The 15,517-nt window shown below is 33.4% G+C and overlaps 1 long non-coding RNA gene across 1 annotated transcript in view; it reads left to right on the forward strand.

The window, feature by feature from the left end:
* LOC127718480 (uncharacterized) overlaps nucleotides 1-5,094 on the forward strand; it is a 32,841-nt gene extending 27,747 nt beyond the window's left edge. Inside the window, exon 3 of the long non-coding RNA XR_007989859.1 lies at nucleotides 4,965-5,094. This is a non-coding gene — a long non-coding RNA (uncharacterized LOC127718480). The remainder of the gene's footprint in view (nucleotides 1-4,964) is intronic.
* The last annotated feature ends 10,423 nt before the right edge of the window (nucleotides 5,095-15,517 follow it).

Raw genomic sequence — 15,517 nt, forward strand, 5'->3', positions numbered from 1 at the left:
CGAAACATACATGTAAAAGTTGGTTGGTTGTTAGGTAGGTAGGTTGGTTGGTTGGTTGGTTGGTTAAACACATGGGGCCGAGCCACTAGGACAACGCGAAAAGGGAATTGAGAGTCTAGTGCCCGTGTTTAAACACGTGAGACCTAGCCTCTAGGAATACGCGAAAAAGGAATTGAGAGCCTAATAGCTGTTTTTAAACACTTGAGACCTAGCCTCTAGGAATACGCAAAAAAGGAATTGAGAGCCTAGTGGCCGTGTTTAAACACGTGAGACCTAGCCTGTAGGAATACGCAAAAAAGGAATTGAGAGCCTAGTGGCCGTTTTTAAACACTTGGGACCTAGGCTTAAGGAATACGCGAAAAAGGAATTGAGAGCCTAGTTCCCGTGTTTAAACACTTGGGACCTAGGCTTAAGGAATACGCGAAAAAGGAATTGAGAGCTTAGTTCCCGTGTTTAAACACTTGGGACCTAGGATTAAGGAATACGCGATAAAGGAATTGAGAGCCTAGTGGTCGTGTTTAAACACTTGGGACCTAGGCTTAAGGAATACGCGAAAAAGGAATTGAGAGCTTAGTTCCCGTGTTTAAACACTTGGGACCTATGCTTAAGGAATACGCGATAAAGGAACTGAGAGCCTAGTGGTCGTGTTTAAACACTTGGGACCTAAGCTTAAGGAATACGCGAAAAAGGAATTGAGAGCCTTGTTCCCGTGTTTAAACACTTAGGACCTAGGCTTAAGGAATACGCGAAAAAGGAATTGAGAGCCTAGTTCCCGTGTTTAAACACTTGGGACCTAGGCTCTAGGAACCGCGAAAACGGGTCCTTGCAACATGTTTATTTATATTCAAATTATGACATTTGTAGGAACATGCAAGGATTTAAACACACTTACAAAAAGTATCCTTGCATTTTCCTTTATAAATGTTCTCTTTTTTTATAAGGCTTCCCAGTACTTGTGTCTTATTTACTTATTGTGTGTGCATTGTTTTCAATTTTATAATTAAAGGACATCGGACCTAACCTGCATGGATCTTTTGTATTTAACCCTGTACGTGCACATGCATTTTAATTCTTTTCGAAAAGGGGAAAACCCCTATTTTATTTTAGGTAGCACGCGCTGCACCGGATGGATGGTGTGATTGTGACATCACCAAGCTGATCGATATACACAGAAAGAATGTTTTTAAAATTTAGTTGCAGAGGGATTGTCGTCAAGACCAGACCTGTGTATAAAGATTGTCAGCTAACGGATTTAAATTTTCTTTCATTTACAGGTCATTGATGTCGGATCATGCATGCTTTTTTCGTACACATATTTACGGGAACACAGATTTCATTTTAATGCATGTTTAGACATTTGATTCTAGGATTTTACTACTATTTACGAACTTTGGAGGGAATTCTACGTAATTGATTTTAATTTCTCAATTCAGATTGGAACGTTAAGCGGACTGCACGTGATTTATACTGCTAACGGAAAATATATTTTTTCGATTGTTTTTTACAGGTAAACTATTGTCCAATCGCTGACCACTGGTCGACTCATTCATTGCATTCATACAACAACAATGCTGGTGTTATAGTACTTTAACAAAACGTTTATCGACTAATTTTCAGAAATACATGTACATGATTTGTAGCAGATAATTTATTTTGCAGGAATATATTTGTATTATTGTATTTCAGAAAGAAATTTATTCCTGAAAAAAGAAGGATTAGCATTTTTATAATAAAATAGAAATGGGATTCCTAAAAAAAAAGGGGGGGGGGGGCTAAATGGGTAGTTGTGGGCATTGGATGATTTGCAGAGATAAATTGCATGTACGCATCATGAGAGCTGTAAAGTTTGAAGCTATAATTAGTCAATTTGTTGATTTTTCCATTTCAGTGGCATGAAAACTCCCAAAATACTACGCGTATTATTTCGACAAATATTCACGACATAAATAATGTCGCGACTAACATTTTGCTCACATTTTTTTCAATTTTACCCCTAACTTTTTTCTGAGTAAAAGCAGTTTGAAGTGAATGTCAAAATTTAGAACATGACCTTGACCTTTGACCTTGACCTTATTTTCTAAGTTGGGACCCAAGGACCTTCAATAAAGCGACTCTAGTTTTATACGGCTTACGGTTTATGAGTTTATATGCATATCACTTATATCAAATGCATAAGGGGAAATAACTCTCATATGGAGACTCCGGAGAACTTTGGTGCAAACCGACTCATCATCTTGAAGATAAAGGAAGCACTTTGGTAAAATAAATTTGTCGTAATCTTTTACGGTTGCGAAGGAGTAGTGGACACAAGAAAAACAGTGTTCGGGGAGATAACTCTTACAACGTAAAGTGTACGTTTTAACAGGGTCAGTTCCAAAAGCGCAATAACTGTTCAATATCATATGCCAAATATCTAAGCGACATCTTGCAAAACCACAATACTACGCAAGAACAAAATGTGGCGGAAGAAAAAAATAAAATCTCAAAACAAAACCAATAGGTCTTTCCACGGAAAAGTGGAAAGACCTAATAATAATAATAATAATAATCAGAGCAAATACAATAGGTCTTTCCACGGAAAAGTGGAAAGACCTAATTAAGAAAAGCGAGAAAAAAAACAAGGGACATTCAAACTGATAAGTCGAAACCAAACTGACAATGCCAGAACAAAAAAACAAAAGACAACCAAAAGACAAAAGACAAATAACTGTACATAAAAACGAAAGACCAAGCAACATTAACCCCACTGACAAGTTAAATTCGAGGAAAAGAGGACGGGGTTGTGATTACGACAATTGGAACGTCAATATTCGTCGTTATCTGTGAAACAGATACTAGTATTCAGTAATGGTCAACCAACGTATGGTGGTGTTTGTCAACGTTTCTAATGGTCGATTCCAAATTTACCACTTGCAAGTCTTAGTTTATTGGATGTCTTGTCAGCAGCAACCCCCTATACATGAAAATATAAGGAATGTAAGCTCTGATATATCGTATAAACTGGGAGATATATTCTCTTTATGCAGGCCTGCTGGAATGTGCTACATAAAAATTGAAAATTCACAACAGGAAGCTGAAATTATCTCATGTGTCGGAAAGTTTGCAATTAAATATGAATAGTATGTAAGAATGTCAATTTTCCTTTTTGTAATTCCACACTATATACATATAAACAGATGTAGTTTGATTGCCAATGAGTCATCGATCCACAAAAGTTTAAATGCCAAATAACTACGAATAAAGCATACCGTAAGAAGGGGCCAAAGGAACCTTATTGTCCGAAACATTTAAAATGAATATATTACTGTAGCTCTTGAAAGTAAAGTTCCTTGGGTAAATTCCACAGAAAATTAGTCTTTAATTAATCAAAATATAGCTAAAACAAACTCGTTCAATTCGTTACAAGGTTTTAACAACATCTTGGCGTATTATCGAAAAATATACAATATTATAAACTCCTTTAGATGACCAACATTTGTAATTTTGAAAATATTTGCCTTTTTGTAAACATTTAAAAAAAAGGAAACAAAAGGAAATTCCTAACCAACAATTACAATCCATGCTTCCGTTGTAAAGCTTATTCTGTCTTGTCCATTGATTACAAATACATTCAATTTTCTAGCAAGCCTTTTGTGACTGAAAAATTTCTTTGAAATAACAATATAAAAAATAACTCACCACTGTAAAAATAAGTACCTATCACAATGTATCAATTTACGCTCTCCAATTTCGTATATTATTTGGACTTAAGCTTTTTTTCTTAATTCGAGCGTAAATGGATGAGACTTTTGCAAACGAAACGCACGACTGGCGTACAAATGTATAAGCCTGGTTTCCTACACTTAAGGCATATAAATGTGGCAACTCTTCCGCACAGACTTTGCAAAACAACAAGGGAGTGATATTCCTATTTAAGAATATGATTTGTTATAAACTTCATAGTGAACGTGGTACAAGTTTAGGCGTAAAAGGAATTCCTTTTGGAAAATTATAATGTCTTCATTAACAGAATTGAAACCTTAATCTTCTGAACTTTACATTGTTGTATTTCTGTTCGTGGCAGAATTTTGTTTCCTGTTGTTTGAATAAATGTGAATATCTATGTATCTATGTTTTGTTTTAATAGATTCTAAATCGGGAAACATATATCAAACTAATTGCAATTTAAATTATGACCTCGTTTCAGCCGATCTACTAGCCCCCCTTTCAGGCTAGCCAAGTATATTTGTCCTGGTGACGTGATTGATTAATTGTCGTGAGATGGAAACACACCTTTAGAATACTAATTGATTCAGTTCATGATTATTAGTCAATAGGATTAACATAAAACATCGTGTGCTTTACAAAGTTATAATTCAGGATTTACCATCTGCTCCACGTAACATCATCCCAAATTATCAAAATCAATTTTTATCACATGTTGAAAAAAGTAAAATCACAAAAATACTAAACTCCGAGGAAATTTCAAAAAGGAAAGTACCTAATCAAATGGCAAAATCAAAAGCTCAAACACATCAAACGAATGGATAACAACTGTCATATTCCTGACTTGGTACAGGCATTTTCTTATGTAGAAAATGGTGGATTGAACCTGGTTTTATAGCTAGCTAAACCTCTCACTTGTATGACAGTCGCATCGAATTGAAGCTATCCTTCAGAGTCTCCGTGACTGTGAATCTCATTTTAAGTATATCTATGGTGTTTACATTGCTGTTTATTCTTATATTACTATTCTTGTTAAGTGGGAATAAAAAAAAAACTCATCACATATCCACCCTTTTTTTGTATGACACATCATTTCATAAAGTAGAACTAAATTAAACCGAGTTTTATTAATTGTGAGAAACGAGCTCTTCCAACGCCGTTATACAGGCAAATTGATAACCTTAATGTCTAACAAAAATTTTTTTGGTCTTAGAGTTCAACACTGTAATATTTTGCAGCATATTGTTTTCTTTTTTAAGGCAGGCATCAAACCTGATCACTTGGTGTTGGTACCTAAAAGCGTATCTGCATTTGTTTATTGTCAGACTTTACTGCTACGAGACAATACACAAAAAACACAAGACGGAGAAGAATATATGGTTGTTGATCTTGGAGGTAATTGTGATGTTTGATATGAACGAATCCATACTTAAGTACAGCTATTTGTAATTTCCAGACAGAGGGTGATTGGTCCGTGTATATTTGCGTCCATTCGTCTTTCATTTTGAAATTTCAAAAACAAAAAACAAAAAACGAGAGTGTTTTCATTTTTCGTTTTTGATTTCTCTAAAACCAAAACGGAAAACAAAAGTGTTTTCATTTTTTGTTTTTGATTTCTCTAAAACCAAAATGAAAATAAAAAGTGTTTCCGTTTTTCGTTTTTGATTTTACTAAAGATGAATTTTGAATGTAATTTTAATTATTCTCGTTTTATAATGTACAATGTTTTCCTTTCTTGTTTCACAGTCATTGATAGTAAATAATGCCAATGTAAACACCCCGGTGTTCTTTCAACATAATGTAGACAAAATAGACCCGCCTGACTTATGAATTGAACTACGGTGATAAATGAATCAAAGCCTTTCAAATTACCTTGTTTATATCTTTACTAAAAAAAAAAATATTATATTTAAATATTAAAGGAATCATAAATTTAAATTGTACAATATAATATTATATAAGTGTGGTACAAATAGATAGACAGTTGAACGGCAAACGATTTAATGGCGTCTAAGTTCAAGACATTGGTCACGTGATAAAAGGTCAGAGTTAACCGTTTTCTTGTGAACGTGTACACCTCTTGGTTTTTTTACCTCGTATCGTCTAATTGTAACTCGTACATAAATAAAACTTGTAGGGTCCAAATCTTGAGTGAATAAGCTTCATTATTATGTATACTTATTTATGAAAGGTGTTATAAAAGTATTCTAAAACAACGATGGAAGTTGAAATTTTTTTTGGAAAATTTGCGTAGGTCTACGGAAAATCCCAAATCATTTCTTAAATGGGTTTGGTAGCGTATGGAGGGGTATAAAATATGAAGTAAAACCATTTTCTGGATCTTATATATTAATTATAGATCATAAATTCCCCGGATACGCAATTGTGTCAGCTTATTCGTGGCGAAGCGGAGATCAACGGGAGATAACTCCGTACACGCGTCGTAGGAAACTGCAAGTTCACAACAGTAAATTCGAGTAAAATTAATGATTGTAGTTATATTTCGACACTTTCTTGAATAACCATTCAATATTTAATGTTCCTCTACTCTTGTAACATTAAAATAGTCATGGAATGTTTGAATATGGCATTTTTTCAAGTACCCTAAAACAGGTTTTTGAAAACTTCCAAAGAAGAAAATTATAGATAACTGACTTTTCTCTGAAACTTATTTGTATATTCTCAAACACCCTTTTGGTAGATGGAATGATACAAGTCTTTGTTTTACTTTCTTTGTATCAATATTCTTAGAAAGAATGTTACCAACTACATTGTATCTTTGTTTTTCTACTATGATCTGCAAAGAGATGGGTTCTTTATGTGTGACCTCAATGATTGTCAAGCATGATTTTTGGTAGCCTTTATTCCTGATGTAACAATGGAAAATTCTGAGAAAAGCAAGAAATTTAAGCAGATCCATGTCTTTTATAAAGAGAGGGTGGATTATTCCTAATTTCCATATACAGAAAAAACATATTTCATTTCATGCCAAATAATTACATACGAGAGGGGTTTATCAGCCATTTGTCAGCAGAACTTGTGTTACAATAGAATTTAACTTTGCATTACATTCAAATACAATATGGAAAAAAAGAAAATGTAGACAATACATGCCCCCTCCTCTTTGAAAATTGGCTTGATCCACCCCCGAGATAAGAAACTATATAAGATGTACAAGTTTCGTTGCTCGCTCTTAATCAAGAGAAAAAATCTGATCATCCAAAAAGCCAGAAAGGGATTTAAAACATTATAATCAACACGAAGAAAACTGAACAAAAAGCTGTATTGCAATCTGATATCATGCAGTTCTCATAATTCCTATTACATGTATTACTTCAAGTTTTTTTTTCCTTATATTTGATTTCATAAGTCCTACAAACAACTGTTGAGTCCTTTAATTAAATTATTGATTGAATAATGAATGATTAGCTAAGCTGGTCCGTAAATAAAGTCTGAAAATGCTTTGTTTATATAAAAGAGTGTTATTATGTCATAAAATATACTGAATCAACTTCGAATTTAATCCAAATTCATATTTAACTGCTCTAAAATGCATAGTCGATTGAACTACAAAACAAAAACCTGAGACTACAATAACAATTAACATAGAGATTGGTCACTTCCCATGTTATAGTAGTCTCAGACAAAAACAAACCTGACTTAAATACATGTACAGTATGTTCATAAATTTTTTGAAGAATGGACAACAATGAGATATTTATTTTTCTGATATCAGAAAAAATCTCATAGTATCAAATCAGAATGAGAGTTCTTTTTATTGAGATAATCAATTTAATCGCATTATTTACTTTAATAAAAACCTCATGATAATATCTGAATTTACAGTCATGACTTAGCTTGTCAACCTCTACACTTAAAAATGTAAGGTTCCTAGGCCTAAATGTGGTTGAAATACAGACAATTGTGGTAACTTTTACAAAAAATCCCTTTTTTATGACATACCTTACAATTTCAGAATAAGCTGCACTACATTTGTAAGTTATATATGTATCACATATAAGAATGCTAGTTTGTATTTTAATATCATGATTATCATGATTATTGCAATAAGTTGTTATTATTCAAGTAATTAAAAAAAACATCAATTATTTTTGAATTGATAGATCTGGAACCATTTGTTTTTTTAAACATCTATATACTATTCATTAGAGAACTTATTCAAACATATTTTGTACAAGACAGTCATGGCAGTTCACAATTACAGTGGTCATTATAAACATAATGACACAATTTATACAACCAAATTTTATTGTTGATATATGTAAACTGAAATCATTGCAGAATTTTTCTTTCAAATGATTTAATGTTTGTTAGTCACTTACTTTAAATACTTAACCTGTACTAAAATAAAGAGATGTGGTATGATTGTCATTGAGATAACAGTATAGAAACTATCCACCAGAGTCCAAATGTCTGTTAGCAGTTAAATTATAAGTCACTTTACAGACATCAACAATGAATACATTTCATTGTTATTAGGCAGATGAGGAAAAAGAGTAATGATAGCGTTTTAGCTTACTACATCAACAAGAGAATATAAGAAATATAATAATATAAATAAGGAAATAATAGAGACAAAAAAGACAGGACTTAGCCACTGGACTATATGTAAAGTGTTCCCTTACTAATCCTTAAAGGAGCTGCTGTATACTTAGAAAAAAGGATGTTGAGGACTTGGCCACATCAATCAGCATTTTTAAACACTACATTATGGTCAATTGCAATCTGCCCTATTTGCTCCAACCTCTAATGAGTATTGAAATTAATACCTAGGGTAGGAATTAAACCCATGTATGTTCATTTACTCTATTGTTCTCTATGTACATACATGTACATGTATATGAAATATATCAAATGCAAAAAAATGCTGGAATGTAAATATGGTAATTTACATCATGTACATTATTACAGCCTCTTTTTTTAAGGACCTAGTAAAGGAGGTCCCTGGACCTAGCTAGACCTATTTCTCAGGCAAGGTGTATTATATAACTCTTGAAAGTAGTTAAATGCAATTGTAAAATTAATTGTATCTGCTGTTAAACAATAATAACACGATAATGGTTATTTCTAAGTATTTAGTAACAACAGCGTGCAATTTAGGTAAACAAACATCAATAATCTACCACGTGTTTGTCTGCTGTGCTTGAATATTTAAACATTTTACATACGGGTACTTTTTTTGTCGACAAATTGACCTCTATCTGTCAGATTCAGGCGTTTGCCGTTCAACTGAGATTGATTACAACATCACATTATCAAGGGAGGTTACTACTTTTAAAACTGATAAGAAAACTAGCCCAGTCCTTAAAGTATACATGCACAGCGGTTATCAGATCTATAGTATTTAAATCGAAGTTAATGTCGACGGATGCAAAAGACTTTATCAATCTGAACAAAAAGGGGGCGTGATCTTTACGTTTAAGTTTAGAAAGGTTGATATAAGATGATTAGTATTGATGACCAAGGTCCATCTGCCGGTATTATACGAACATTCAGGACGATAATGTGTTTTGCTTGATCAATTGATTGAAAAACAAATTTGCGCAGTTTCACAATTCAAACCGGGATTAGCATTCAATCATTTTGCCATTTGGAGCCTATTCGGTATTAGTTTTTCTTATTTGTGAAATTATATGGTGACCTTAACTGGAGGGTGTGGATGGGGGTTTACGGAATAGAGAATAGTGGGCAAAAAATATAAACAAAAGAGACAATGAACCAAGACATAAAAAAATAGAATAATGAGGTGTTTAAATATGAATAGAACAAAATAATTGGCAAAAAGTAAAAAGAAATAAAGAATAGAGATAAATGGCCTATAACACTAATTAAAGAATAGAGAAAAATGGTATAACATATCAAAGAATACAGAAATGAAGAACCCCGCATCCAGACCCTCGTACTAGTTGCCTAAACCAACGTTATTTTGTCTCCAGTAGATTGTTATTGGTTATCATACGTTTTCTTTTAATTCTGTGCCTATCAATTAAGACGTGAGCTTTCATAATTTGCCAGCTTATTACATTATAAAAAAAATCTAAGCCGAACATCACCCTGGATTTTTTCTCAAGTAGACCTCAGCTACCCACCCTACCACACCATTACCGAAAAGTTAATAAAAAAATGTGTATAGCAATACTTTTGTCCGCACTAGGTGCAAAGGGAAGCTGGGTAGCTGAGGTTTACAGTAGAAAAAATCCAGGGTGTTGTTCGGCTTAGTTTTTTTCTCTAAAGTAGGTCCAAAGTTTAGGTCGGATACCCTACCCAACCCTTCCCGAAAAGATAATAAAAAAAATTCTACGGCAATACTTTTGTCCACACTAGGTGCAAACGTAAGCTAGAGATCTAGCGCATACTTGATCAACATTCCTAGTTTAGGTATATCACGGATTATTTTTTTTAAAGCTAATAAATGATTTTCTTGTCCACCATACTTTGAATACAAAAAATGAACCTTTCGTCCAATCATAAGTAAGCGAAATCCACTGGTTCAGAAGTAGAATGTTTTGTCAAAACAGTTTTGTGTGGAAAAAAAAAAGTTAAAGCACGAATGAAACTTTCCTTTCTTCTAATGCAGAACAATAGTTACTTTTCGTGAACTATTTGACAGGATGCCGAGAATATGGAAAGCTATTTCACACAATAGTGCAATTTTGCCATCATTTAAAATAATTTCATAATTATTTACGATTCCATATACACTCAAAAGTGTTGACTATTTAAAATGTAAAGCGTGCAGCACGCTGTGTGATATATTGAAAGCGATTTCTATTGCATTTATATAATTAATGAACAAGAAATGAAATTTTAAAATTCATCGAATAATGTCTTTGACTGCTTAATTATTTATTCAAAACTGATAATATAGTGGTTATATATTAATAAAAACATCTGAAGAACGTTTGAATCTTATGCAACATTTGGGTTTATATAAATATCTGAAAACTGGCTGCTAGCGAGTGGCTGCTTGCTTGAGCCTGGTCTTACAAACTCCGTATTTTCATTCATGTCTTCACATTACAGGTTGCAACACCTTGCCAAATTATTTGGTTCCAATAAACGTTTAGCAAATTATGCCGATGTGCTTTCCCATGGGATTTTCTGCAGAACAATTACCGGAAATCTATGGTAGTTTGCAAAATAATTGTCAAAATCGAAATTTTACTGAACAAAGTAGATACCCACATTAAAAAAGGTTGAGGCATTGAAGGCCAAATAAGTTTTCATATTTCACATTCTTGCGTGTCTAATTGAAATCAGACGGTCATTGTAGAGTTCCAAAGGTTTACAAATCAATTTAATACAAAGGCAAAAAATAATGTAAAGTTTCATTGGTGAAATAATAAATTAATTAAGACTGAGAATGGAAATGAAGAATGTGTTAAAGAGACAACAACCCAACCAAAGAGTAGAAAACAGCCGAAGGCCACCAAATGAATGGGTCTTTAACACAACAAGAAAATCCCGCAACCAGAGGCGGGCTTCAGCTGGCCCCTAAATAAAAATGTTTACTAGTTCAGTAAAAATGGACGTCACACTAAACTAAAAATAAAAAAAAAACATACAAGACTAACAAAGGCCAGAGTCTCCTGACTTGGGACAGGCGCAAAAAATGAGGTGGGGTTAAACATGTTTTGTGAGATCTCAACCCTCCCCCTATACCACTATAGCTAGCCAATGTAGAGTAAACAAACACACAGCAATACGCACAGTAAAACTCAGTTTAAAAGAAGTCCGAGTCCGATGTCAGAATAGGTAACAAAAGAAACTAAGCAAAATGACAATGATTCATAACTTAACAAAGGATTACTAGCAGTAACTGACATGCCAGCTCCAGACCTCAATTAAACCGATTGAAAGATTATGTCTTCATCACATGAAAATCAAGCACAATCCCTCCTGTGAGGGGTTTGGTATCATACTGTCATTAAATATATGAGAAGAAAATGACTCGTATAATGCCAACAACTGGTTTTAGAATTAATGTGGTTATTATTGATGCAAAAACCCTAGAGGTGAATCAATATTAATACCAAAATATGTCATCTTTAATGAGCCTCCTCGTGGAGTTTTTGATTATGTGATTACTTGGCTGTTTTTTTTTCTGTGTGATTATTTGATTACTAGACCAAATATTTCATGATTATTTGATTATCTAGGACTGTATTTTAGATTAATTAATTACCAAGTTTAGAAAATAAATTTGTGTGTATAGCAAACATATAAAATTTGGCTTAAAAGACGTCAATGTTTTTCGCCTCGCTCCGCTCGGAAAAATTGTTAAGAATTAAATCCAAAGATTGAACGCGTTTGTCCAGTTATCTTATTAAATTCATACATATATTAACGTGCTCATACATATAAGTATAACGAAATCAGAGGTATATCTTGTAATTATATTGGTTCGTCTAATTAAGTATTTTTATCTGAAGTAAATTTACTAACTTCTTTTATAGAGGATTTGAACAAGAATGTGTCCATAGTACATGAATGCCCCACTCGCACTATCATTTTCTATGTCCAGTTGACCGATTATTTGCGTTCAGAACTTTAACTTGGCATTAAAATTAGAAAGATCATAATATTATCATATGGAACATGTGTTTAGAGCCAACCAGAGCTTACTGCCTGATGGGTAGTTGAAGACCGTATTGTGAGCTCTATGTGTCTTTTCTGTGTATTGCATATGGTGATTTGGTGGTGTCTTCATGTCATTGTCTCTTTACTTTGTATAGACAGTTTATAAGTCAACCTTATCTATCAAAGACGACAAATGATGGCCAAAGCTCTCCTGGGCTTTTGTATAGTCAGGCGAGAAACAAGATATAAACTGACTTGGCTTGGTATAAACATGTATATTTAGTAAACTCGAATAAATTCTAGTCAAATTAATATTTTAAGACAACAAAAAATATAAAAGTGTAAAAAAAAATGTTTTTAATAAATGTGGAAAATATTATTAGGGCCCAGCCGAATGGCAGCGCTCTATAGTGATCAGTCCGTCCGTCCGTCCGTCTGTTCGTCCGTCCCTAACAAATTGTGTCCACTCTATATCTAGAGAACCGTTACAATTTCAAAGTTTATACTTGACATGTATATTAACCAACACCAATGGGTGTGTCATAATGTATGTACAAATTCCTAGGTCAAAGGTCAAAGTCAAAAACTTTGGTTTCAGTTGAGAACCCCATGTCCTATGGTAAAGATCGTGTCCGCTCTATATCTTGAGAACCGTTATGATTTCAAAGTTTATACTTGACATGTATATAAACCAACACCAGAGGATGTGTCATAATTTATGTACAACTTCCTAGGTCAAAGGTCAAGGTCAAAAACTTTGGTTTCAGTTAACAACCCCATGTCCTATAGTAAAGATACAATTTTTTTAATGCACATTATTCACAGCGGGGCCCACAGAGATGGCTCCCATCTCAATGATATCTAGTTGTGTTTGTGATTGGCCGTGGATAAAGGCATGTTTTATGGTCTGGGTTAAAAAAAAGTATTAACTTCGGGTACAAATCCCTGCCCCACCCCAGAGAATCAAATGGTTGCTTCCTTGGGAACAATAGAGATTGGAGATGTTGAGAATGAATATCAGATAATATTTTTTCGTTCTGCGGCGACGTTAAAGGAACACCAATCAGTCAATCGATCTTTATGACTATGGCTTCAGTTGTGTATTATTCCTTGTTGTAAAAGTTCATTTTCTTCATTGTGTAGACTTGGAATAGATCTACGAAAACTAATGAACGGTCATGTGTGGTTTTACAATTGTATATGCCTACCGATGTCTAGATATGATACGATGCTACCGGACATAGAAAAAAACTTTTTCATGGAAAATTAAACTGTTACAGTATATTAAAGAATACAAAACTAGCTCTCTTTTCTGTAAATACAAATAAAAAGCTGACATGGGTTAAACTAAAGCTAGAAATCCTAATCTCCCGACAACAATTCATTTAAAAAGACCATATATAGATGTAAGAAGATGTGGTATGAGTGCCAGCGAGACAACTCTCCATCCAAGTCACAATTTGTAAAAGAAAAACCATTAAAGGTCAAAGTACGGTCTTTAACACGGAGTTTTGGCTCACACCGAACAGCAAACTACAAAGGGCCCCAAACTGACCATTGCAAAACCATTCTAACGGGAAAACCAACGGTCTAATCTATATACTTAACGAGAAACGAGAACACTTATGAACCACATCAACAAACGACAACTACTGAACATCAGGTTCCTGACTTAGGACAGGTGCAAACAAATGCAGCGGGTTTAAACGTTTTAATAGGTACCAAATTCACCCTTACCCGAAACAATAGTGTAACATATGACATTTAAATTTAACGTTGAAGGGCTAAACTTGCATTGAGCCTTGTTTAGGCCCTAACATAGAAAATAAAGAGTTGTGGAGTAAATGTGCATGGGACAACATCGCACACAATACATAGAAAAAATGAAAATTATCAATGAATAGGGCTTTTATTCCTGTTCTTCATCTTGAAAGTAGCCGGAGGGTCTTCAACGAGGCAACGAACCATTCATACCCTAAAAACAACAGCCACACACCTGACTATGTGGATTACAATGTTTTGCGTTATCCTACATATGCCTTTTGATGTTGTCCCTAAATACTAAAAGTCTTACACTGAATCTATATATTTTGATATATTGTCGAAAAAATAAATAAAACAAAATTTGCGTTTTAGATTAAGAAAGGGTCCGAAAGAAACGTTCAGAATGCACGATTTTGCGTCATTTTTTCCAGATCTTTTGGGGGCCTTGAGCCCTAGACCCCTCGCCCAAAATATATTTTGCTTCACTTGTAATAGAGGCTAGTTACGGCCCTGTCTGATCACCTTAGATCAACCTTTCTAAACTTAAAAGTAAAGATCACGCACCCTTATTGTTCAAATTGATAAAGACTTTTGCATCCGTCGACATTAACTTCGATTTAAATACTATAGATCTGATAACCGCTGTGCATGTATACTTTAAGGACTGGGCTAGTTTTCTTTTCAGTTTTAAAAGTAGTAACCTCCCTTGTTAATGTGATGTTGTAATCAATCTATCTATTTGTACCATACTTATATAATATTAAATTGTACAATTTAAATTTATGATTCCTTTAATATTTAAATATAATTTTTTTTTTAGTAAAGATATAAAGAAGGTAATTTGAAAGGCTTTGATTCATTTATCACCGTAGTTCAATTCATAAGTCAGGCGGTCTATTTTGTCTACATTATGTTGAAAGAACACCGAGGTGTTTACATTGGCATTATTTACTACAACAAGAAAGGAAAACATTGTACATTATAAAACGAGAATAATTAAAATTACATCCAAAATTCATCTGAAGTGAAATCAAAAACGAAAAACGGAAACACTTTTTATTTTCATTTTGGTTTTAGAGAAAACAAAAAATGAAAACACTTTCGTTTTCCGTTTTGGTTTTAGAGAAATCAAAAACGAAAAACGAAATTGAGAAAACCAAAACGAAAAATGAAAATACTCTCGTTTTTTGTTTTTTTATTTTGATATTTCAAAATGAAAAACGAATAGACGCAAATATACACGGACCGTGATTCATGTATATTTCAATTGTTTTTCTGCTTTGATATTGTGGACAGCTAACTTTAAAATAAAGGGATTTATCATGATATCGTAAATGAAAAAAAGGAAAATGCATGCGTGCTACAGAGTTTTAGGGTCCATTTATACTCTAATAATCAGGATAGCATAAATATTCTTTTCATTACATAATTTATCATTATTTGAATT

The sequence above is a fragment of the Mytilus californianus genome, unplaced genomic scaffold (assembly GCF_021869535.1).
Source record: "Mytilus californianus isolate M0D057914Y unplaced genomic scaffold, xbMytCali1.0.p SCAF_10, whole genome shotgun sequence".
Classification (NCBI taxonomy): domain Eukaryota; kingdom Metazoa; phylum Mollusca; class Bivalvia; order Mytilida; family Mytilidae; genus Mytilus; species Mytilus californianus.